Raw genomic sequence first — 25,841 nt, forward strand, 5'->3', positions numbered from 1 at the left:
CAGGAGTGCATTCTATTTCATTGGTGAAATCGAGTTGATCATAACGGATCTAAATATTGTAAATCGTCTTGTTATGGCGAAATGATCGATAAACAAGAACCCCCCCCCCCCCCCACCATTGATGAGGTACTGGCTATTGGCAACAATATTGAAAATACGAAAATACTCAGATTTTTTCAACAACATGTATATTATTTCAACGTTCTGATAAAAATTCTTCTTTTCATTTTTTTTTTAAATCGAAAAAAAAACATCTAGACTTGAAACATGTATCATTCATTATTTTCATTTTCTTCTTCTTTTCTATTGCTTTGTTTCCTTTTTTTCCTTTTCTTTCGTTTTCTTTTTTTTTTTCTTTCTTTTCTTTATCTTTTAAAATATGTACCAAAGAAAACCCATCAGAACTCAAAAATTGTATCAAATCACTTTTCATCATTAGGACACATTTATTCGAGATTTGAGAATACCACTACAGAAGTTGGGTTTAAATTGGTCAAATAGCTCAACTACAAAAAATTCAAGCATTGTTTTCTCGTGTATTAGCCTGAAATTCGGTGCACACATGAATTTTGTTCAATTTCAATTTTTAGATCATGAATCTACAACCCCCTTCACTCCACTAATGAGGAGATGGCTATTGGCAACAATATTGATTGTTTTTTTTAACGTTCCCATTGGAACTATTTTTTTTCATTTTCGTTCTTTTCTTTCTTTTTGAATATTGAAGGAAAAAAATCATCGAGACTTATTGAAATTAAAACGATTCCTAAAAAAAAAGGTGTTCGGTGAAATTTCAAAGCTCAAGAAATTAAAGATGGAAGATTAACGTTTTATACTCTGTTTTGATACAAGGTTACGCAAGTAAATTATTCAATGATAGAATAGACGAAGCGACCCATTTGAGAATTAATATTTTTTTTTCGAAAGCGCTAATTTTTTCGTGTTTTATATTATTCAAGTAGAAAACTAACAATGTCGACTTCAACTTTTTCTTAATTCAAACCGGCGATTACACACTGAAGTAGATGTGTACAGATGAATAGCAATAATTATTCATTTCTATTACAAGCGCACGTTAGTCCCAGATGATTTTCGTGAGCTGGAAAAATCACGTAACAGCAATTTTATCAACGTGTTATTGAAGAAGTTTGAAAAGGCACCGTACGCGTTAAAATTTGGTGAAGTTACAATTCCGTTAGTGTAATAAATGATTCGTCCTCAAAGATACTTATTTCATTATTTTTTCGAAAATTTTATGTGCAGCATTAATTATCTTTTCTTTGTATATTTATTTAATCTTTTTTTTTCTTACACTTTTTTATTTTTGTCTATTAACACCTTTAATAGCAAGTTTTATTTAAACAAACTAATCAAAATCAGTGATTGCAAGCGAAGAACTGCAATCCTTGGATCATCTTGTTTTTTATCTTCCGTGTCGCACTAATAATAATTGTTGTCGCGTCAATATAAATAATTATAGCCAATAACTTACCTAAACCTATACCTATTTTAATTATGCCAATTTCGATGTAATCTATACATACTGTAAGCTATGTCGTGTTCTTCTTGTTCTAGATAAATATGCCCACAAACGCGCAGCGCTTCCTGAAGGGTAACATTGCGAGAGGCTGTCTCAGCAGCAGTGTACATAAAAGCATGCTTTCCACGCCTTTTTGCGAGCAAAATCATCGATTATTTCATCAAATGAAAGTTTTTTCGCTACTTGGCTTTCAATGGACAGAATTGCTAGTCCATTGAGTCGTTCTTGCCCTGTTGTAGCTCGCTTGAAGTCCTTAATACATACGACCTAAAACACCTAAATGATCGTTCAGCACTAGCTACTGTAACGGAATCGTGATATTTGAACAGAATGCAGGCCCTACGCTGAACTAGGTGACACCCAAATCTAGTTTGGGCCATGGGCAACACTCATAGTACCGACCATACGAATAACTATACCTATTAATTTATTTAAATTGCGTATGTTTATGAAAATGTTCACTTTTTCGCAGACTCCTATAAATTAGAATTTTGAAAAAGATAACGAAAAATACTTGGATTCTGGGAGAATGCAAAATGGTTTTTTATTCATTCTACCTGGAATATGAATTAACAAATTAATACCCGGTATAATTCTCAAGCTACATCGCTCATCGCATCCTTACGAAGGTAACCTAATTTTAAGCAAAATTTCGAAAAAAGAGCTACGTCGCTCACACCTTTTGGCTAATTTAAAAGAATAAGCTTATTATACTAATTACGACCACGCTGATCACCGAGGTTGTTGGTCAAAAAAGAAGAAGGTTTCTGCATATAAAACAGTTGTCTATTATTTTTTTCTCTGAACTATAATATGTGTATCATTAACGATTTCCGTTGAAATTACAGCATACTTCCAAAAAACTATCCCGTTACAATATGGAAGAGGAAATGGTACACCCATGCCAAAATATAAGTGGTGTACGATGCTCAGACTGACATCCAGTAAGTAATCAAGAGTGGAAATCAATTCACTAAACCTTACATGATCCGAAGGAAGAAATTGAAGAAAAGAATGAAATGGGTGAGTTTGCAATGCATGCCATTTGTATCCACGAAAAAGACCGTTATCGTGGACCGTCGAGCGAATATATGGTCTTAGACATTCCGTGGTATGAACTATTAATTGGCTGACCACCCTACATCGATAAATACGATAATCGTGTTATCAAAATTATGTATAAGTACATAATTAATTTTCAATTTTATTTTTTTTAAAATAAATAATTTTAATTTAATTAATTTGTGGGTATTAATTCTTCATAGTTAAAATTCGACACACCTCCGCCCTGAAGCAGTTCCAGAGCACTTAAAAATCCAGCCATATCCGAATTATTTCGCGCCAATGGACAAATATATGACGAGCGTAAAACTAAATGATGTCTATACGGTTTACATCATTTCAAACGAAACGAACTCGAACCAACAGATGGTTCTGGTATTAATCGAACAGCTAATTCACGCCAGTTGACTCTTTAGTTCTTAAAAAGAGTGAAATAGACGAAATGGAAAATGATCCTTGTTTACGATCTTGGTTGAACACTAGAACTTCATTATTATGTTTCATTAATATATTTCAGTATACTTCATTATACTTTATTATATTTTACTGTCTTTAATTATACTTTACTATATTTTACTGTCTTTATCACGCGAGTGATTTAATTTTCAATATTTTTGAATTTTAGTGCATTTTTGTTCACACCTTATCATGTCTCTTTATGGTTGTTGCCGATCGACACAACTAAATGTGACAATTTCCCTTTTATTTTCATTTTTTCGTGTCTAATTTGATTTATAGAATGGACAACGTGCCCCCTTGCGCATATGTTTCAGTTACCCGGCCAGGAATGGCAGATAATACCCATACCTTCAATAAGGATAGCATTTACCAATGAAACTAGGAACACTTTTCTACGCTGGAAGCAGCTAAAAGTTTATACAATCCAGTATGGTGGTATCGCCATTCCCAGGTGGTATTAATGGGAATTTCTATTCCATTATGCAGGAACATTACAATGCAGTGATCACCAGTCTGCAAGACCACAGTATAATGTTGATTTGTACATGGGACCCCAAACTTGATACATATTGAACGCAGACGAAGAGGACGGATCACTTGTACGATTATGCAACAGCAGTTTTAAGCAGTACAATATGCATTCCAACGTTACGCTGGACACGAAAACTGGACTACCTATTGTTTATTTTTATGCATGCAAGAATATACGCGCAGGAGAAGAACTGTTGTGGTTCTATGGACGCAGGTCGCAGGTACAATCCGCCGAACGCAGATAATTCCTGGCTTCTACAGGACCTAGACCTGTCGGATAAAATTATCAGAGAGCTGGAATTCCCCTACGAGCTGGAAATACTCCAAGACACTAGCAATAGCAGTACATCCAGCAATACACAAAACATTTTAGTAGTCACCGCGAATGTGTTTTATTATTATTAGAGTACATACGTGATTAGTTAGGAAGAATTATCTACCCCATCCGATGAAGACGAATCATGTCACGTCGCATCTAATGAAAATGCGGTTTTGGATTTTTGAGATGATGTTTTAGAAGAGTGCATTTCTGACTTTGGTCGTATCGTGTTGAAATCGCTAAATTTCAATCATCTCTATAGCTATCCAGGTAAGTGGTAATTATTCCCCACTTAGGAAATAATTATTGTCCCGATCCAGTAGGAATAAAATAACACTATTCTCACCATCTAGGTTCCCAACCTCACTATATCAAGTCAGCAGTAAGGAATACCCCCAGTTTGTGAAATTGTAATTTTAATTAAATTTCATTTTTCCATGTAGCATGGCAAAATATAATACTAACATGCCACACCTGGATGGCAATAAACTTACAGTTATTACCTTAACCCTGAAAGATTCATTTTCAAACATGGTCCCGGCTCCCTGTTGTTGTATTGATCAACAACGCGAATCCCTAGGAAAGTAGGTACGATGCGGAAGTATCCAAGTTGCAAAGCAACGCTGAAAGTAACAACTTCATTTATTCATTTGTTTAATTATAATGACGTTTTGATTAACAAGAACTTTTTTTTGTACCTTGTAAACTTGAATGTGGTACGATTTCATTAATATGAAGTTGCATTTTTAGTTATTATGATGATTCTTTTTTATTATTAAAATAAGATATAATGAACTCATTCTGAATTATTCATATCATTGACCATAAGGAGCAGTTTGTTTTTTTTTTTTCGTTTGGAAGTATTTATTTATTATAAATTTTTAATAAATCAGAAAATAATTAAATATTTATTCCGATTAATTAATGGACATATATGGACTTCTACGAGAAACCTATACAGATAAAAGGCCGGCCGACGTCAAGATTTATGGGCCTCCTAATCGCGGGATACTGGCTATACGACCTGAGTAAAACTTATATTATGACAAAGAAAGAAGAGAAGAAAGAGTCGTATGTGTTATTTATTCAATAATCGACGCAAGAAGATTTTTTGAAGATCCACAAAAAACTTCAGATACATACATGTAGTTCAAGTTTGTAAGAAATACACTCCGCGATGGCATCACTGTACAAACATACAGAAAACGAGCTAACCTGCTCAGCAAAATTGACCTTTTTAGGCATGTAAAGGTAGTAGGCAATTCGAATCATTTATATGTCAATGCTGCTAACACTGCACATGCAATTTTGATAAGAGAATTTAATGTAGAATCAATTTCTAATGTAATGAGTACATATAAATTCACATAAGGAATGAAAACATGGTTATCTCTGTTTTCTATTTATTTTGTAAGTAATTTTTTATCGTGATTTAATCGAATTTTATCATGTTGCGAATTTTTATTGGTATTTTTTTCGATTTAACTTTCACTTTTACTGATTTTTTTTTTTTAATTCATTGTTTATTACTATTAATGTGTTTGAAAATTATTGTTTTTATTTTTTTTTTCTTGTCTTAGGCTACTATACCATGACTACCACAATATAAGCCTTATTAATTTGAATACGTCTCTAAATGCATTTTTTTCAAATATTAAAAACTGATTTTTCTTTCTGTTTCAAAATATTAATGAATTGTATTTTTTTTAATTCCTGAGGTGCTTCCTGAATCTGAGCTATTGTTTTCTCAGTTGTTTCCTCATCAATTAACTGACCAGCCATAGATTTTGTTGACTCTATTTTTATGTTAATTTTGTCTTCAATTACAGGTATTTCAAAAATTAAATTTTTATCAACCGGAGTATCTTCTTGAGTTCTCATTTTTTCATCAATTGAATCAGCTTCAGTTTCTTTCTTTAAGGGAATTTCTTGCATTTCTATATTTTCGCTAGCTGATTCAATTGTGGGAACTTTTGAATCCAAATTGTTATTAAAAGTCAAAAAGGTTTGAGTTGCCACATTTTTGAACGATTCTTCAAACTTTGGAAGTTTTTCCGAATTTTCCACTTTTTCAGCGCATTTGGCTAATTTTTCTTCAAAAGATAGGGTCTCGTTTTTTGCTTTAGAATCCAAATAGCGACTTATTCTTTCATCGAGAGTTTCAATAGGTATATCCGGATGTAAAATTTCTTGAAAATTTTGAGGTTGGTCTTTTACTTCAACATATTTGTCTAATTTTTCGTCAAATACGTCAGTTTTTTCATCATGAGCATCGAATCTTTCTAATTTGGGTGGCTTTTCTTCGAGAGGCTTATCAATTTCTTTTTTTTGTCCAAATCATAAATTGAGAAAGGTTCAGAGTCAGCAAACATTTTTCCGATTTCTGTCTCAGTTTCTTTTTCTAAAACTGTGGTTTTCTATTTCCGCCTCAGTTTTGTTTTCTAAAGCTACGACTTTTGCCGGACCAATGTTTGGATCTTATTGAGGTGATTTTGGAGATAATATTTTGACTCTAGGCTCGAATATAGAAGTCTGAGGTTCTGGTTCGGTTTTCTCATTCGGATTCATCGCGAAAAGAGCAATAAAATTGAGACTTTGGGTAACGAATTACTTTCGAAATCCAAGAGGTTTCAACAAAATTGTGCAATATTACTTTAAGAAAAGATGATTATAAGTAGCAGTTGACTGGATGCCTGAGAGATGAGTTGAGTGATGTTAAAGAGAAGAGTTGAGTAGGTAGCTTGATACTTGAGAGAAGAGCTCCACATACTTCGATACTTTTAATACAAATGATTTTTGTGTGTGTTGTGTCGGAGCTTTTATTCATTGAAGGTTCCATTAAAATGCATTGTGTTTTTCGAAAAAGTATTTCCCACACTCGAAGATTTAAGCTATGACATGTTTATAACTTGTGTACATCATAACCTAATAATGTTAGTTTTTATATTAGATTACTCTATATATGTATTTCTAAACTAATTATGTACAAATGCATATAGTAAATGATTTCATTCTATTATCTCAGAGATGAATATTTTTATAAAAAGGAACTATTTATGGTAGTAAAACTGTCTCTGTATTCTTGAAGAATATTCATGACAGTTTTATCGCTGAGATAAAAAGGTGAACGAATTTTTACATTGATGTTTTTATCACTTAGTATAAAAGCAGCGGCAAAATAATGGGTGATAATTTTTGTTGCCTACAGAATTTGTTTGACGGTTTTATTACCCTAATCATTGCACCTGGAATTGAACTAATGCTTTTGGCGCGAGCCTTTAATATGATTAGCATATTAAAGGAAGCAGATTAGCATATTAAAGGAAGCATACGTATTTTTACATGTGATTTTAAGTGGGTTTGTTTAAAGAATATTGAAAGTGAAAATATTGGATGACATTTATTACTTTACATTTTCGAATTCGTTAATATTTATTTGTTTCGAAAGAATACAGTAGCCAAATAATTTAATGGTCATTAATGTCATCAAAAGGGTGTATTTTTATTAATTGGGGGTTAGTTGTTTTGATTAGATTATCATTTTGTATACATAAACGAAGCGCATACTCGCATGTGTTAAAAGGTATGGGTTTTTAAATAGAAATCTTTAGGTGATAAATATGTCAGAATATTTTTTTATTTGACGAACTCCTGAGTGACAGTTTTTATTGTTTTTAATCTCATAAATTCGCTTGTCTATTTAGTATACATAAGATGTGCCTAAGCGGTACAGCTAATAAATTATGTATATTTATCAGTGGACAAAATTATTTATTGGTAAAAATTAATAATCGACAAAAAGGCCGATTTGGCATGGCCTTCAACCGGTTACGTCATTTTATGACCACCTCCACGACATTCGACATTCCTGGAAAAGATAAGCATACAATGATGCTAAATGGTGTAAGAGTTGATCCAGATTGTTAAATCATCTATATTATTCTCTGACCGATTGTCAGTGTAAATTATAGAAATTTTAATTGCAAAAAAAAATAGCGTCAATAGTACCTATTCTTAGTTCCTACCGTTGTTAATCATGAATCCAGAACTCGATAATCGACCTAGTGAACGTAAGTACATTTTAATTTTTGAATTTCGAGCATGTGAACGATGTTGCATATACAATATGTAAACATCCTCACATAATAGGGATGTTCGAACCAGTCTAAACATTTCCATTCTTTTGCAGTGATGGAGACTGATGCAGAATTGCCAACAGGCTCGCCAATTGAATACGGCCCAATTACCGTATCAGTCCTACGCAAAACAGAACTAAGGCAAGACAGGGAAGCCCGAGGATTTGTAATCACTAATGGTACGACGATGGCAATCAACTGGGTTCCGGTTGAGGATTCAACGATGTTTCAAGAATTCTTAAGCTTACCAACGAACACCGCTGAACAGGAAATTAATGAATCTATGGAGATCGATGAGATCCCAGAGCGACCACTGCCCATCATTGAGCCGTCAGAAACGATCGTGGCGAGATCACTATACACTACTGTCACCGACAGGTTAAGCAATATCAACGGAATTGAATATCGTATATGCTATATCATCGTCCAGGGAACGCAGTGCAGGATCAATTACCCCGAAGCTAGCATTGGGAGGATCATAGACGAAGTCCGAAGAATCGGTACAGCCCTAGGAATCCAGCAGCCTATGTAAAATTTCAAACCCTGTACATATTCCTTTTTTCTTTTTTTTTTTTTTTGCATCCAAATTATCCATAAGCATAGTAATTAAAATTAATAAGACGCATCGGCGATTATTGTTAACATCCTTATCATTTACTCAGTCTCTTTTTTACTTTTTTTTTTATTTTCTTATTCTTTTCCTCTCCTTCATTATTATTATTATTGGCATTTTTGCAACATACATTACTCATCCTTTATATTTTTTGTTGTTATATTTTGTTTTTACATGTTATTGCTGAAAATATATTTTCAAAAAGCAAAAACATCCCCTTTTTTTTTTTCTCGTGTCTTTGTTATAAAAGAAAAAGAGTGTACATCATAACCTAATAATGTTAGTTTTTATATTAGATTACTCTATTTATATGTATTTCTAAACTAATCATGTACAAATGCATAAATAGTAAATGATTTCATTCTATTATCTCAGAGATGAATATTTTTATAAAAAGGAACTATTTATGGTAGTAAAACTGTCTCTGTATTCTTGAAGAATATTCATGACAGTTTTATCGCTGAGATAAAAAGGTGAACGAATTTTTACATTGATGTTTTTATCACTTAGTATAAAAGCAGCCGCAAAATAATGGGTGATAATTTTTGTTGCCTACAGAATTTGTTTGACGGTTTTATTACCCTAATCATTGCACCTGGAATTGAACTAATGCTTTTGGCGCGAGCCTTTAATATGATTAGCATATTAAAGGAAGCAGATTAGCATATTAAAGGAAGCATACGTATTTTTACATGTGATTTTAAGTGGGTTTGTTTAAAGAATATTAAAAGTGAAAATATTGGATGACATTTATTACTTTACATTTTCGAATTCGTTAATATTTATTTGTTTCGAAAGAATACAGTAGCCGAATAATTTAATGGTCATTAATGTCATCAAAAGGGTGTATTTTTATTAATTGGGGGTTAGTTGTTTTGATTAGATTATCATTTTGTATACATAAACGAAGCGCATACTCGTGTGTGTTGAAAGGTATGGGTTTTTAAATAGAAATCTTTAGGTGATAAATATGTCAGAATATTTTTTTATTCGACGAACTCCTGAGTGACAGTTTTTATTGTTTTTAATCTCATAAATTCGTTTGTCTATTTAGTATACATAAGATGTGCTCAAGCGGTACAGCTAATAAGTACATAATATGTATATTTTCAGTGGACAGAATTATTTATTGGTTTCTTATGCTCGCGAGTATTGTGTATAGAAAACAAAGATTTTTATTGCTTGGTTCCCACGGACCATTTCTTTGTTCTCAGCAAAGGCAACGAAGAGTTCGAGTTATTATTAGGTATTATTAAAATATATGATATGGTGAGATATGGCCCACCTACGTAAGTAGTTATTATATGAACAACTAGGTAGCGTGAACGTAAGTGGTGGGAACGTGTTAACTCCGCAAAGGCCGTGACGTAGGCAAGCGCACCTAACGCGATATGCATCGCGAACGAGAGCAAATTACTTAGCATAGGTATCTTGAGCTCGCCGGTGCTTCGTCGCAAAGTGTATCTCTATTCGATATGGAACCTCGTAGATATGACAGGCAGGTAAGGGACCCTACCAATAGGTAAATTCGGACACGTGTAAGTATTACTATTTTGTTTTAGTGAAATGGATAACCAATGGTAGGTACCTATACGTGTCCGAATTATTTACCTACTGATTTTACTATCGATTATTATTCATTGGTTTAATACTTTATTTCAATAAAAATATGACTATATATAATTCCATCACAGAGAAAATTTTAATGAAAATATCGCTTTAAAAATGTAAAAAGAACTCGCGATACCATTGGGCATGAGTCGATCTTCCCGGGCATCGCTCTTGCTTCTCGTCTGAAAGGGTACCTCGTGTAATGCATTTCTGTCCAGAAAACTTGGACATTGTGTGGACCTGGTGAGTAGCCTCATCATTTATTAATAAGGTAATTTCTCCCATACTCATGAATATTGAGAAGTAATCTCTTTCTTCATGAGTATGCAAAGTGTAGGGCTTAATTATAACCCTGTATAATTCATCACCATCGATTACGATAATGTTATCCAGTAATAGGATAGTACATTATAACATGAATAATTAGCGCGAGTCGCATAATATGGACCTGTGTCCACATTAGTGATATAAAATAATGTAAATTATTTTATATTTTTATTCACCCTACATGATTGAAATTATGATAATAAATCAATTTGACACGTTTCGTAGCATTTGGTGTTATTATTGTTAAATCGAATCATTAATGCATATAGTTAAATTGAATGACTTCTAAGCTCTCCGACTCTCCAAGACTAGCCAGGTATAGGGAAATATTCACTACTTACATACTATTAATTTTTTCATTCTAAAATAAATTGGTTTTTATGTTCATTTGCAAATTTTTCTGGAAAATAGTTTGGATTCTAAGAGCCCGACGAGAAATTGAAAAACTCGACGATATCTTTCATCGTGAAATTGATCGTTTTCTCGATTCCGCGTAAATACCTAAAATGTCACACGCGCACTTTGTGTGTGAGAAATGGCATCCACCCCTGGCTCTGTCAGGACCTGCGGCGTCATCTAATTATCGTAAAGATTATGTCAGTATCACACCATGCCCCCATTTATATCACTACTATTGTCTTTACCGCGAGTATACTTCTTGTATATGCCTAACAATGGAGTCTTACCATTCAGTGAAATTCAAGGAAGACATTACACCCAGGTAAACCAAAACCCTCAGCATGCCGCCTCTAATGGAATCCTACACCAAAAGGAATACCCCCAGTTTGTGAAATTGTAATTTTAATTAAATTTCATTTTTCCATGTAGCATGGCAAAATATAATACTAACATGCCACACCTTGGTGTGGTTTTAGAAATGGATGGCAATAAACTTACAGTTATTACCTTAACCCTGAAAGATTCATTTTCAAACATGGTCCCGGCTCCACCGCAGAGTAAAGCTGTTGGGGGATTGTAAGTTGTAAAATTATTTTTAAAAAATTGCTGTTTAAACATTTTTCCTTGTATTGTTTTCTCAATGTGTCTCTGTTGTTGTATTGATCAACAACGCGAATCCCTAGGAAAGTAGGTACGATGCAGAAGTATCCAAGTTGCAAAGCAACGCTTAAAGTAACAACTTCATTTATTCATTAACGGAATTGAATATCGTAGATGCTATACCATCGTCCAGGGAACACAGTGCAGGATCAACTACCCCGAAGCTAGCATCGGGAGGATCATAGAAGAAGTCCGAAGAATCGGCACAGCTTTAGGAATCCAGCAGCCTTGTTCAATTATAATGACGTTTTGATTAACAAGAACTTTTTCTTGTACCTCGTAAACCTGAATGTGGTACGATTTCATTAATATGAAGTTGCATTTTTAGTTATAATGATGATTCTTTTTTATTATTAAAATATGATCATTTTTTTTTTTTGGAAATGACTACTTTTTCTTTTTATTGAAAAATTCATTTAGGTATTTTAAGAAGTTCCCACATTTATATGGTGAATTATTGTTTAGTGTCAATTTTTTTCATAAGATTCTATTTTTACTGAAAATTGTGTTTTTTGTAAGATTTTAAAATCTAGTGACGAACTCCACAATTTTTATTTATTATTTTAGAATGAAGAATAAAAACAACGAAAAAGCGGCGGTGCCAATTCTCGAATATGTAGCATTATTACTCGTTGTCGGCGTAGTGTACAGCTGGTACATGGGAATAGTACGGGAGGTGAACGAACGACCGCGACGATTCAGACTGGTTGCCTAGTCACTAGGTCAAGGTGAATTTTGTTTCTATTTCTGTTCGTTATACTCGTATGTACCATACGATGTCTATGTGTAGGGTATACACTTATTAATCGTTAAGATAATGCATGTGTGTACTAAATAATAAATTTATGACGTGCATGCTATTGCTATTTACTCTATTGTTATATGTACTTGAATATTCTGTTATTTTTCCAGTTCCTTCTCCGCTTCCATTTTTAATACCTGAAGCGCATCCGCGAGCTGGTGTAATGTCTCCATCCTACTTAGGGAATTGTTATTGTTGGAAGGGGAGCGGGGAGGTGTATCAAACACAGATGAACTTGCCCCAGTACCGCTATTAAAGGGATGGTTCCTATTGTAGGGGGTGTTTTGTCGGTGGATAGCACGTTGTTGACGAGCTATTTTGGCAGCGATTACTTCATTATGCATGAAGGAGTTTAATAATTGGGTGGGTGCGCCGGTTGATAAACTGTAGTGGTAAGGTAGCCTCTTAAATTCGTAGATTTTCCCATCTATGATTGGGTTTAATTTTTGCTTCATCCATAAAATGTCCCTTTCAAGATATGATCTTTTTGGATCAATTTCAAATTGTGGTTTCCAGTATCCGGCAGCAGCAAAATCCAGGGCATTTTGAGCGTTTTTTTGAAAATTTCAAATTCAAATTTGGAAAAAAAAGGTTCAATATTTCCAAAAATGACCGTAAATACGGAGATTGGACGAAATTAATTTAATACGCTCTCACTCAAACCATTTAAGCCCCATTGGGGAAAAATCTGCCCTTTTTCGAATTTTTCTCAAAATTTCTCTGTATATTTTTATTTTTTTTTTCATAATTGTATAAGTTTTGTTTGTTTGTTTGTTGGCGAAGTTCACTCCAACATTTTTACGAATTAGGAATAAATCATACATGACAATAGCACCAATATATAAATTAGCACTAACCTCCGAAATCAAGCCTCAGCAACGGGGCAGATTCCGAATACTACTCATCACGCAGGATCATACAGGAGTTTGCGAGAAAAAATGGGTGTCGTCGCAGGTATTAAACATCTTACGCACAATCTTTGTATACAAAAGTTTCAATGCGGTAAATTTCCCCGGATCCTCCCAGCGACGATGGAATCGTAACATCAGGGAGCAACGTCTACGCCGTCAAAAGCGAAGAAATGAATTCCGGGCGAAACACAGTGACTCGGATTGCGAAAAAAGGCGCGCATGGCGTTTTACAGAAAAACTATGACCATATCAAAAGTTGAAAGTAGTGATTCCGTAGTATTTTTCAACGAGGAATTCGAATCCGATGTCCTTTTTTTTCGCCAGACCCCTTGGGGGGTGGTACCAAAATCAAATTTTGTAAAAATGAAAAAAAAAAATCGAGTAACATGTCAAAATGTAGGTTTTTTGGATCGAGAAACACGAATCTGAGGTCCTTTTTCCCTCAGACTCCATGGGGAGGTGCTACCAAAATCAAATTTTGTAAAAATGAAAAAAATCAAGTAATATGTCAAAATATAGGTTTTTTGGGACGAGGAACACGAATCTGAGGTCCTTTCTTCCATCAGGCCCCTCGGGGGCCCTTGGAGAGGTGCTACCATTTTTGAGATATCTCGTCTCAAACGCAACTACATTTTAACTAAATTAACTCGAAATAATTGTAATTGACGATGGCATAAGTTTTTTCATTCAACTCCCTTCAAAATCGCGATTGCGGGAAAATGTGTGTTAAAAAGTGTAGAATTTGGGTGTGGTTCCTCACGGTGCGACTAAGCGCGATTCTTCTAGTAATGATACAAAATAACTGAAGATATCGGGTCGAATGATTGAAAAACTGACTAATTTCTACCCTCAGCCAAAAAAATCTAAATTTTGATAATCTACTCAAATTTTTGTGATTTTTTCAAAATTTGATTTCGGTAACACCTTCCTTAGGGGCTGAATGAAAAAAAGGACTTCAGATTCGTGTTTCTCGACCCAAAAAACCTACATTTTGACGTATCACTCGATTTTTTCATATTTTTACAAAATTCGATTTCGGTAGCACCTCCCCAAGGGCCCTCGAGGGGACTGAAGAAAAAAATTACCTCAGATTCGTGTTTCTCGACCCAAAAAACCTATATTTTAACATATCACTCGATTTTTTTTATTTTTACAAACTTTGATTTTGGTAGCACCTCCCCAAGGGCCCCCAAAGGGTCCGAGGTAAAAAAGGACCTCAGATTCATGTTTCTCGACCCAAAAAACCTACATTTTGACATGTCACTCGATTTTTTTTTATTTTTACAAAATTTGATTTTGGTACCACCTCCCCAAGGGCTCCCAAAGACCTCCCCAAGGGCCCCCAAAGGGTCCGAGGTAAAAAAGGACCTCAGATTCATGTTTCTCGACCCAAAAAACCTACATTTTGACATGTCACTCGATTTTTTTTTATTTTTACAAAATTTGATTTTGGTACCACCTCCCCAAGGGCTCCCAAAGGGTCCGAGGTAAAAAAAGGACCTCAGATTCATGTTTCTCGACCCAAAAAACCTACATTTTGACATGTCACTCGATTTTTTTTTATTTTTACAAAATTTGATTTTAGTACCACCCCCCAAGGGGTCTGGCGAAAAAAAAGGACATCGGATTCGAATTCCTCGTTGAAAAATACTACGGAATCACTACTTTCAACTTTTGATATGGTCATAGTTTTTCTGTAAAACGCCATGCGCGCCTTTTTTCGCAATCCGAGTCACTGTGCGAAAGTAGACAAAGGACAACTACCCTGACTTGTATTCCCAGTTATCTATTCTTTCTTGACAATTTTTGTTTTTGTTATTTTTTAACTATCATAATTTTTTCCATTTTTGTATATATTTTCGACTTGACATAGAAATTAAGCGATTAAGTATATTCAATTCCATATTAAATTCTTTTTTCTTACCTTTCTAAAATCCGACCAGCAAATTATTTCGCGAATTGAGCTATACGTTCATATCAATTGCCTGTTAACGTAAAATTTAAAACAAATGTAATTTAACCGCGTAAAAAATTCAAAATTTAAACAAATCCAAAATTACTTACATATCGCGAACTCGAAATTCATCTTTTTATTCTATATAATATTCTCCGACAGCTCAAAATTATAACTTTGGTATGGGAAAATAGAATTTTTGGCAATCATCTAGATTTCAGATGGAACTGGATACAATGGCAAACGAAGGAACGCATCGATCATTGTATTAGAAAATCGATTTTTTTTTTTTGTTTTTTTAAATTATGAAAAACCAATTTTTCCAAAGATTTTTTCTTAAAAATAACACCACGACTTGTGCGATAAAATGGTTACCCATCCCGACAGCGAACTGGTTGAGAGAATTCCTACGACTACCAACGAAGATGAATTCCGAAAATAATCAACAAACAGCAATCGAAGGTAAGTAGTAAGTACAGTGCAATTTATTCGTCAAATCGTAAGCGGTATGTTGCATATTTCAATATGCAACACCCTTACCTATGTCGAAAAATTCACAACCTCAGTCTGATCGTTTTTTTTTTGTTTATCAACTTATGAAAAACCGAATTTCCCAATTTTTCAAGGAAAACCTTTTTTTTCAAATATTAAACACTGATTTTTCCTTCTGTTTCAAAATATTAAAGAATTGTATTTTTTGTTAAATTGCAGAAAAGACATTTAATTTATTTTTTCATCCTAAATTGGATTTTAGCTTCTTGTAATACTGTGTAAGTAGTAGGTACCCGACCCGTATTTAGCTGTTTGTTTTTGTTTTTAATAATGAAGAAGGGTATTTTTTTGTTACATTTGCAAATTTTTCTGGAAAGTAGTTTGGATTCTAAGAGCCTGACGAGAAATTGAAAAACTCGACGATATCTTACATCATGGAATTGATCGTTTTCTCGATTCCGTTTATTTCTTATTTTATTTCTGTGCCAGAACCTCAGGAGTGAAGTGGACGGTGACTTCGAGGTATTTGCATTTGAATTTTCTAATTGTTACCAAGAGTGTGTTGCTGCCAGAACGGTGAAAAGAACGTTCTGCGTGTATTTTCGCCGTAACGAGAAGCAGTGGGTATTGGACGGGACGCAGGAAGACGACTCGTTAGGCAGGCTCTTGAATCATCACAAGTTCCATATGATGTGGAAATCGTAAAGCATGGCGAACCGATCTTCCTTCTCCAAACAATACGCCAAGTTGCCGCTAGGGAGGAATTGTGCTGGGATTACGGGGATCGCAGCGCCAGCGCCGACCAGGCATGGCTCAAGTAAGAATAAAAAAACGCGTGTTTTTTAATAATGAAATTACTCTGGTGTAGTTACTCTTCTGAATTTTTGTTTTCAGCATGCGGAATCTACGTCCGGATGGAGAAGTAATAGTCAGAACACTGAAGTACCCGTATCATCCCGTACCTCCAGCTTCTGCTCCACGACCCGTCTCCGAAAATGCAACACAGGCGAGTGAACGGAAGCGGCGCCACTACCATCAGCGATACTATCGGAGAAATCGGCGACTTATTCTGCAGCAAAAGAAGAATAAAGCTGCAGAAAAGTGAGTATACCTATGAATTATTAAACCGAGAATACACACGTACGGAACAGCATTTCATATTTTAATTTTTTTCAGAAAAAAGTTAAAGCCGGCGCCGGTCTCCGATATCATGAGGCTGAGAAATTTTATCGAGACCACGACAAGCACTCTACAATCAGGCCTGTAACGAATTGTGGGATGAGATTTCACCTGAGTATGTCATCTTGCATAGTATACGATTATACGAGTTATAAAACAAACAGGCTTGCTAATAATTACTTTTCAACAGGGTTCCGATGCCAAACTTGGCAGACTTGTTTGTGTTTTCATCTGACATTTCGAACGATCCGAAGACGATGAAGGCATTCGTGAGAGCGTTAGTGATGCAATTATCAAATGACTGAATTTCGTGTAGGTACATTTATTCGTTTCATATTGTAATGTTAGATATTATTCATTTTAGGATGATGCTGTACCGACTCGCAACGATGGACACGAACTGAAATATGAGAATTAACTTTTTCCCCCCTCCCAAAAAAATGGGCAAAGTTGTATTTTATAGTACATAATGATTGTTCAATTTTATCATTTTGATATGGTGAGATATGGCCCAACTACGTAACTAGTTATTCACCGAATAACTAGTAAGTAGGTATTCAACGAATACCTATTATACGAAAACGTAAGTGATGGGAACGTGTTAACTTCTAGAGGTGACTTTGATTAAATAGAAAAAGGCGCCAAGCGCGATGCATATATAATGCAACGCGCTCGCGAGCCAAACCAGTTGTATTTCGTTACATTTCGGAGAAGTTGTACTTTCACTTGCATCTTCGAAATGAGATGCACTTAGTCGCATCCGTTACTTGCCGTGCAAGATGTAGTTAGGCTAATTTGCATTAGAAGTACATCTCACAAGATGATCATAGTATAGGTATCTCGAGCTCGCCGGTGCTAGATCATAATATGTACCTCGCATTTATGAAACCCATTAGATGTTATAGGCTGATGAGACGCCCTCATAAGGGTGTCTCTCCCCTTTTTATACCGATGTCGCCCCCTTCCTATAGGGGTTAATTCGTAATTATCGCGTGTAGGAAATACGTATACTATTTCGTCGCGTTCATATTGGACATGGGTCAATCTTCCCGGGCATTGACCATGTTTCTCGTCAGAAAAGGCACTCCTAGAAACTACCAACCCCTGCCGACGTTGTCAAGTATTAGGGACATCCCGAAGAGGCAGGAAATGTGGACAGTTTATGAACCTGATAAGTAAGTTATCAACATTAATTATACAAGCCGCCCCTATTTGTGGATACTCTGTATCCACATGTAGGTAAAGTTTAGGGTATAATTATAATTGTTTTATTTATGTGTCAACCCTATTTAATTCATTAACGCGAGTCGTATTATTAGGACGAGTGTCCTTATAAACAATATAAAATAATTCAGCTTATTTTATATTCTTCATGTCTGAAAATAATAATAAATCATATTGCCACGCTATATCGACTGATGGACTTATTATTTACTACAGACTTCTGTGCATATAGTAGATTTGGAATGACTTCTAACCGCTCTCCGACCCACAAACAATAGTCAGGTATAGGGATAAGATTCACTACCTACGTAGTAATATTTAGCCTCATCTCCTCAGTATTATTTCTAATAATATTCCCACTAATAGTCATGGTAAAACTAACTATAATATCAATTTGTTGCGTAATTTTATTTTTTGTTGGTTTGGTTGCGTTTCATGCGCTTTTTTTTTGTTTTCTAATTTATGAAAAACCAATTTTCGCAATTTTTCACAAGGAAACCTCCTCCTTTTTTTCAAATATTAAAAACTGATTTTTCCTTTCATTTTAAAATATTAAATAATTGTACTTCTTGTTAAATTGTAGGTAGTAAAGACTAATTTTTTCATCCAAAATTGGATTTTAGCTTCTTGTAATACTGTGTAAGTAGTATTTACCGGCTTGTTTTTGTTTTGCTTTGTTTTTTGTTTTTTTTTTGTTTTTTTAATAATGAACAAGGGTATTTTTTTGTTACATTTTAGAACAGACTGATAAAATGCAAACCCACATTTTGTACATAAGCATTTTGTTTCCGTTCTTTCTATCTTCAACTGCAATGGATGTCATGTCGACGAAGCAGAGAAAAATGTGAATATTAACCCACCACCTCAACCTCTGATCGCGTTCCTCACTGGGCCAGCAAGTTCATCACAAGTTTTATAATTATACACATAATGTTGTTTCTGTAAAATTGTGCTCTCAAAAACTGAAGCTCGTGCCCCAGCATAGCGGTCCACTGACTGTTGCCTGAAATAATAATTTTGGCGACGGATGGCACGCTGTTTTCGTGCTATTTTACCATCGTTTATTTTTGTTCGCATAAAATCGTTCAATAGATAACTAGGTACTTTAGTGTACAGGCTATAGCGATAGGGTATAGTTTTAAATTCATAAAATTTTTTATCTATAATTTGAGTTTCCCTATGTTTACTCGCGATGTCAATATTTTGAAAAGATGAAGGGGAATCTAAATCGAATTTCCAAATTCCTGCATCAAAATCTTTTTGAGTGAAGAGATTTTGATCCGCTTCCATGCCTTGTATTATGTCGAAAATGCTTTCTTCAGCTTCTTCTATCTTGGCTTGTGCTTCGGTGAGGTTTTCTATATCAGTATTAATTCTCGCCGAACATAGAGTCGGTGTAATTGTTCCTTGAGTTGCTGAGAACGCAATGACCATAGGGTGTTCAGGGTCATAGTTGCATATCAGATTCTGAGCATTTATATCAAGTATGATTTTCCAATGATCCATCGACAGTCTTCCCATAATGAACACTTTTGACTCGGAATCTATTATGTAAAATGGCACACGTAGGACTCTTGTTTCCATGGTCAGTTGTACCTCTACACAATGTCTTGCTAATGCTATAGTCTTACTGTCAGCTAGAGTTAAGGTGATTGGCTGTGTCAATTTTATGAACGAGAGGTCCTTGGGTGCAAAGGTTGACAAAATGTCTACTACTGGCTGAGAAATTATGCTGACTATTGCCCCGGTATCCATCTGGAGTGCAATATATTTTGGCCCAACAACCACTCCCACCGCACAGGTAGGGTCCTTCGAGGTTGAATTAAATAGTTGTGGCCGGGTAGATTCGTGTATGTTTTCGGGATCTACGAAATAGAGTTCGGGTTTGGGAGCTGGTGCAGGGGGTGTTGAACTTTTTACACGTTTTTCTCGCCTTTTCCTACGTTTGCGAGCATTTTTGGAAGTAGACGGTTCCTGTAGTTGTTCCTCAACTTTCCCTGCTATTAGTTTGCCAAGAGTGTTATCAATAGGCATTTCTGCTGTGGTTAATGGGTCAATTTGAATATCTTGATAAATTTTTGGGGGAGGTATTATTTCTGGGTCTATTGACATAAGAGGTGGAATTTTAGCCGTTATGAGCTCAACTTCTGGAGTGATCGTTGAAGTAGGAATATTATATTTATGAGACCTACCAAATTAACTTGTAATAATTGTAACTACATCTCAATTATTTGTGACATTCTGATCAGTTATGTATTAGGTACGCACTTAATAGGTAATTGGTTAGAATTATTATATTTATCCAGGTCGTAAGTGGCAGGTAACGCGCCTGACCATTTCATTATGTTCAATTGTGTAGTTTGTAATTGCCCTCTACGCACCTTCTCAAATGTAACTAATATTTAATGAAAACATTTTAGTAGTCACCACGAATGTGTTTTATTATTATTAGAGTACATACGTGATTAGTTAGGAAGAATTATCTATTTTTGGCTCCGGAGCCACTGGCTTGATTCTTGGCCAATCTCTTCAAAGAATTCCTGAAGCATTTGCTTCAGACTTGTCCACTTGTCTCTAGCTTCATCTCATACAGAGAAAAATTAATACTCCACAATAGGATTCAACAAAATAAGTCTCCTTTTTCCAGTAGAAATTTTTTTCATTTTTCAATTTCAATTATATTACCTAACTTTAATTTAATATTTTATTCTTATAATATTATTATTATTAGTTATTTTTTTATTTCAATATTAAATGTAGTCTTGTGACCTATGAAAATGGGCTGAAATTTCACCACCAGTTCAAAAACGATGGTATAAATTTATTGAGAACGAAAGAGAGTAAGTAATCTTTCATCTTTCCATAGCAATCTTCACAAAGGCGCAAAACAAAGTCTCTCTCCAAAAAGCCACAGTCGTCGAATTGAAAAAAAAAGCAAGCCATGATTGTGTAACTGTAGGTATAGTATACCTATTCATTTAGGTTATTTCAGCCTTTTAATTAAGCAGTTCGGAAAATATCTTATATGATCCTTAAGTACATCAATGAGCAATTTTTCAACGAACGAATCTATTCCACAATATCCTCTCAACAGATATCACAAAATACACATAAATAATAAGGTATAGATAATTAGTCATAGGTACGTAAAGATGAGATAATTATGAAAAATATTATAAAATTGTAGTTTTTGAAAGGCCGTTTTCAGGCAATGCTATATACATCTTGCAAATCTCATTTTTTTTTTTTAGAAAGAGTTGTTAAAAGTGGATGAAAATTATTCCAACTAAAAATAATCATAGAAATCCATCATGTGATTGATTTGAAATTAATGAGTAAGATTATTAGTAAAGTAATCGAAAATAAAGTCATGATCGAGTAAGAATATTACAAGTATAGTAATATTTCCTTCAATTAAGTAGGTATGTAGTTTGGAAAATACTTTTGTATAATCCTCGAGTATTTCAATGAGTAATGTTTTATCTACATATGCCATATCCTCTCAGTCAGAAATTCAACAATTACATACCTCGATGAAGACCCCCAAGCTCAAACAATCAAAAAAATTTTGAAACGAAAATTTTAGCAATGAATAATCTTTTACTCTCGGATTTGATTTTTCAATCGGTTTCAAGCAGACAATTTTTCACAAAATGCCTTGGAAGTCTAAACCGGAAACACACAAATATCGAGTTCGAAAACCACCACAAGTTATAATCGAAAATTTAGAGAATCCAAGACTCCAATTTTACCAAAAAACGATTCAGTTCCCGTTCTCAAACAAAGATATGTACGATTCCGAAGACAACCCGAATTAGAGAAGTTTATACTGCACTCGTGTGATTGTGGCATCGCCCTCTTTGAATAGAGTTTTTCCCCCGAAATTACATGAGTGTTTGTAAATCCCCATGCTTATGACGTTGTGACAGCTTGGATTATCAATCAAAAGAGAAGAATGAAAATACAATTTTTAAAAAGCAACGAAATCATTCTTTCTCACTAAACCCTTTTGAAATAAAGTAAATACCTATAGGTATTTGAAAAACGAAAATGCGCAATGCGAGAAAATAATTCAACGTACTCTTTCAAATACCCGAACTCTTCTGTAGTAGTATCTCACGATCTCATGAAAAAAATATAACCGATGTAAACTCCCCTTTTATTCGCCATCATCAACATTATTTTCTTGCCAAGTGAGAAGGTCTATGCCCTTCACTTATATTTTCGAGCTACCTCGAAACACATTTGCCATTAGCCTCATAATTGAGAAAAACCCACTTTTCCTCAAACTTGGAAAAAAAAAATAACAAAAAATATCGTGAGCGAAATTCGAACATTCCAATGGTACAATCAAATACCCCATGAATGATCAACTCCAACATACGTACATGCGCAGTTTTTCATTATGCTTTGAAAACTCCATCACTCAATATCAAAATTTTTCAACATTTTTCAAAACACACGTGATTCGAATTATCATCTATACTGCAGCCGCATCTCTAGCCGGGTAATTTACGGACCCTGAGTTCAGCGGTTCGTATAGGTATGCTCGAATTGCAATAATTCATAGTAAAAATTTATGAATTGCTTTCACATTGCAATCAAGTACGCTGTAATCGCGTCGCTAGCCGGGTAATTTATGGACCCTGAGTTCAGCGATTACAGATACACGTTCGAATCAGAATTACAGGTAAGTATTTTTGGTTTGGAAGGAAAAATCCTTAGAGTGAAAGCCCCCCCCCACCATCATTGATGAGGAACTGGCTATTGGCAACAATATTGAAAATCCTGATGTAAATTCTTCTTTTCATTTTTTTTTTTAAATCGAAAAAAAAAAACATCTAGACTTGAAACTTATTTTCATTTTCTTCTTCTTTTCTATTGCTTTGTTTCTTTTTTTTTTTCCTTTTCTTTCGTTTTCTTTTTTTTTTTTTTTTCTTTTCTTTATCTTTTAAAATATGTACCAAAGAAAACCCATCAGAACTCAAAAATTGTATCAAATCACTTTTCATCATTTTTTTCAGACTATTGGAAGAGGACATATTTATTCGAGATTTGAGAATACCACTACAGAAGTTGGGTTTAAATTGGTGGTCAAATAGCTCAACTACAAAAAATTCAAGCATTTTTTTCTCGTGTATTAGCCTGAAACTCGGTGCACACATGAATGTTGTTCAATTTCAATTTTTAGATCATGAATCTACAACCCCCTTCACTCCACTAATGAGGAGATGGCTATTGGCAACAATATTGATTGTTTTTTTTTAACGTTCCCATTGGAACTATTTTTTTTCATTTTCGTTCTTTTCTTTCTTTTTGAATATTGAAGGAAAAAAATCATCGAGACTTATTGAAATTAAAACGATTCCTAAAAAAAAGGTGTTCGGTGAAATTTCAAAGCTCAAGAAATTGAAGATGGAAGATCAACGTTTTATACTTTGTTTTGATACAAGGTTACGTAAGTAAATTATTCAATGATAGAATAGACGAGGCGACCCATTTGAGAATTAATTTTTTTTTTTCGAAAGCGCTAATTTTTTCGTGTTTTATTCAAGTAGAAAACTAACAATGTCGACTTCAACTTTTTCTTAATTCAAACCGGCGATTACACAGTTACACACTGAAGTAGATGTGTACAGATGAATAGCAATAATTATTCATTTCTATTACAAGCGCACGTTAGTCCCAGATGATTTTCGTGAGCTGGAAAAATCACGTAACAGCAATTTTATCAACATGTTATTGAAGACGTTTGAAAAGGCACCGTACGCGTTAAAATTTGGTGAAGTTACAATTCCGTTAGTATAATAAATGATTCGTCCTCAAAGATACCTATTTCATTATTTTTTCGAAAATTTTATGTGCAGCATTAATTATCTTTTCTTTGTATATTTATTTATCTATCTTTTTTTTTCTTACACTTTTTCATTTTTGTCTATTAACACCTTTAATAGCAAGTTTTATTTAAACAAACTAATCAAAATCAGTGATTGCAAGCGAAGAACTGCAATCCTTGGATCATCTTGTTTTTTATCTACCTATACCTATTTTAATTAAAAACTCATGCCAATTTCGATGTAATCTATACATACTGTAAGATATGTCGTGTTCTTCTTGTTCTAGATAAATATGCCCACAAATGCGCAGCGCTTCCTGAAGGGTAACATTGCGGGAGGCTGTCTCAACAGCAGTGTACCAACAGAACTTTGTCCTCCGCTGTATGAAGTGTTGAGAATTTCCGATGACTCCCTGTTGCAACCTCAGCACACTCCACCTGAGATTGCTATGATACCGCAGATCAAAATTTAATCGTACTGATTATCAAAAACTCTTTGGATCCAAATAAATATGTGTTACCAAAACCAGCTACCCAAAAAGCATTTCCACGCCTTTTTGCGAGCAAAATCATCGATTATTCCATCAAATGAAAGTTTTTTTTGCTACTTGGCTTTCAATGGACAGAATTGCTAGTCCATTGAGTCGTTCTTGCCCTGTTGTAGCTCGCTTGAAGTCCTTAATACGACCTAAAACACCTAAATGATCGTTCAGCACTAGCTACTGTAACGGAATCGTGATATTTGAACTGAATGCAGGCCCTACGCTGAACTAGGTGACACCCAAATCTAGTTTGGGCCATGGGCAACACTCATAGTACCGACCATATGAATAACTATAACTATTAATTTATTTAAATTGCGTATGTTTTATGGAAATGTTCACTTATTCTCAGACTCCTATAAATTAGAATTTTGAAAAAGATAACGAAAAATACTTGGATTCTGGGAGAATGCAAAATGGGTTTTTACTCATTCTACCTGGAATATGAATTAACAAATTAATACCCGGTATAATTCTCAAGCTACATCGCTCATCGCATCCTTACGAAGGTAACCTAATGAAATGGGGGTGAGTTTGCAATGCATGCCATTTGTATCCACGAAAAAGACCGTTATGGAACTATATGTACATACCCCTGTCATCATGTGTACCATACAGCCTGTGCCATCGCATCAGGGAGAAAAAGTGCAGATGGAAAGTTCCAATGTAAACACCCGGGATGTACTAAAATGCCTACGACTAAATCGAGAATTACATTAAACGCCGCACGCCAAAAAATGATACCATTGAAGAACCAGGATGTCGTCGATCGTCAATATATGGTCTTGGATATTCCTGGGTATGAATTATTAATTGGCTGACCACCCTACATCGATAAATACGATAATCGTGTTATCAAAATTATGTATAAGTACATAATTAATTTTCAATTTCATTTTTTTTAAATAAATTTTAATTTAATTAATTTGTGGGTATTAATTATTCATAGTTAAAATTCGACACACCTCCGCCCTGAAGCAGTTCCAGAGCACTTAAAAATCCAGCCATATCCGAATTATTTCGCGCCAATCGACAAATATATGACGAGCGTAAAACTAAATGATGTCTATACGGTTTACATCATTTCAAACGAAACGAACTCGAACCAACAGATGGTTCTGGTATTAATCTCGAACAGCTAATTCACGCTAGTTGACTCTTTAGTTCTTAAAAAGAGTGAAATAGACGAAATGGAAAATGATCCTTGTTTACGATCTTGGTTGAACACTAGAACTTCATTATTA

At 34.5% G+C, this 25,841-nt stretch overlaps 1 long non-coding RNA gene across 1 annotated transcript; it reads right to left on the bottom strand.

Moving 5' to 3' along the window:
- Positions 1 to 269: 269 nt before the first annotated feature.
- Positions 270 to 25,841, bottom strand: LOC135849755 (uncharacterized). Its single transcript, XR_010559610.1, has 2 exons — positions 24,258 to 25,841; positions 270 to 1,498 (listed from the first exon to the last, which is right to left on the bottom strand). It is a non-coding gene; the product is annotated as an uncharacterized LOC135849755 (long non-coding RNA).

This window comes from Planococcus citri, chromosome 1 (genome assembly GCF_950023065.1).
Source record: "Planococcus citri chromosome 1, ihPlaCitr1.1, whole genome shotgun sequence".
In the NCBI taxonomy this organism is placed as follows: Eukaryota; Metazoa; Arthropoda; class Insecta; order Hemiptera; family Pseudococcidae; genus Planococcus; species Planococcus citri.